This window comes from Octopus bimaculoides, chromosome 14, assembly GCF_001194135.2.
Source record: "Octopus bimaculoides isolate UCB-OBI-ISO-001 chromosome 14, ASM119413v2, whole genome shotgun sequence".
Classification (NCBI taxonomy): Eukaryota; Metazoa; Mollusca; class Cephalopoda; order Octopoda; family Octopodidae; genus Octopus; species Octopus bimaculoides.
In genome coordinates this window covers 3,840,458-3,842,636 of record NC_068994.1, presented here as the reverse complement: position 1 = coordinate 3,842,636, position 2,179 = coordinate 3,840,458, and positions in this window count along the sequence as shown.

The window sequence follows — 2,179 nt, the reverse complement described above, 5'->3', positions numbered from 1 at the left end:
TGTGTATAGATTATTTTAAGTGGTGTACAAATTTTGTGTATAAAGAAAAAGGAAGCTGTCAGTGTTTTGGATAATTATTCATTTCATGCTTACATCTTATTTCAGATAATCATCAGATGATTCTCTAAATAATAAATATTTATCCGAAATTCTGACTACCTCCTTTTTCTTTACATACATATGTATATATATATATGTATGTATGTATATATATATGTGTGTGTGTGTGTGTGTATATATATATATATATATAGTGTTATGTATGTATGTGTAGGTTATTTTTTGTTTCTGTTGTTGGTTTCAGTCGTTGTACTGTGGCAAAGCTGGAGCACCATCTTGGAAGAATTTTTACTCAATATCAGCCTCAGTACTCGTTTCATCAACCTCTATTTATCAGATCGATAAGTTACACTTTGCCGTAAAGCAACTCGATGCACCAGTTTGCACTGGTGCACACGCGCATAGTATAATTATGTGTGGATGTATATATTCATTTATTCGTTTCGCTCATTAGACTGCAGCCATTTTCTGGGGTCCTGCTTTGAACTTTTAGCTGAATGAATTGACTCCTGTACTTTTTATTTTTTAATCCTGGTACTATTCTATCGGTCTCTTTTGCCGAAACGCTAAGTTATGGGGACATAAACACATCAACAACAATTCTCAAGCAGCGATGGGGGACAAACAGGACTCAAAGACATGTGCACACATATATGCATATATATATATAGAGAGAGAGATACGAATAGCTTCTTTCAGTTTCTGTCTAGCAAATCCACTCACAAGGCTATAGTAGAAAACACTTGTTCAAAGTGCCATGCTGTGGGACTGAACCTGGAACCATTTGGATCCAGGTGTTCAGGGCTGGACACAGTCCAGTTCTTGCAGTATTAGACCCAGTGTCAACACTGACTTTTCATTTAGTAGACCAGAATGGGAGTGCCACTACGTGATTGATAGTAACCAGCTCTCTCTCCCTCTCTCAAAACACACTCTACCTACACGTGGGATACTATAGGATGACAAGATGGTCACAGCCTGAAAGCCTTCAGTCCTAGATTCACTAGGTTAAAGGCAAGCAAAAATACCTCCCTCCCTATTCAGCCAGCCAACCAGCCAGTTGTCACTAATTATGCTAATCTGTAAATTTGAAGAACTATCCCACCCCTACATGTCACACAATGACAAAGTTGACAGATTTTCTTCTATTTATTTACTTGTGTTTCTTTTTTACTTTTTGTTTTGTTGTTGTCTTTCTTTTCTTGTCTATTCTGTGAGTGTGTGTCTTCAATTTAACTTGTTGGCCATGAAGAAAAGATTTACAACAACAAAAACAGGAAGAACGAACAAACTTGAAATGATTTTTAAAATGTGAATGATGGTGATGGTGATGACGAGTGATGATGGCTAATGGTTGCAACAATAATCTGTACAATGATGATGATGATGATGGACAGTGCCTGTTTCTGTGTCTAAAGAAGATGTGCCAAATGAACAATTAGAATTTGAAAAAAAAAAATTTTTTTTGTTAATCCAAATGTTTGTCCCTCAACTACCCCCCGACCTTTCATCTCCCCCCTCCAATCCCCTCTAATATCATCTTCCAAGTCGTTTCTACCAGTTCATATCGCTTATTCACTTTTTATTAGAAAAGGCAGCTTGGCTTGTCAGGACTTCTTACCTCCCCACCCCACCCCACTCCCTTTCCTCTATAAATCTGAGCTACTGTGCCTGCCTATGTAACCTGTTATTATTATTATCATTATTATTATTATTATTATTATTATTATTGACTTTAACTTTCATCTTTCTGCTACTCAGTTTCTTGCTTGTATACATTCGTTCCATCGGCTTTGAACGAATAAATAAATTCTACTCCATGTGTTGACTTATTTAATTATTTTGTTCTTTTTGTATACCCAAATCTGTGAGTGTGTACAGGCTGCGTCCCCACCCCCCAATGCAGATACAGTGAATGATTATAAAGCTAGTGTTTATTAAACTACATTTCATTTTCAAAATTCAATAGATCTTACAACAGACAGAATTTCATTTTTATACGAATGCTTGATTTCAAACTGATGACCATTCTGGTGCAAGAACTACTGATAAAGCAAAACAGTGGAATTGCAAGGATCAAGAAACATTTCATTCACGATTTGTGTGCTTTGTTGTTCAG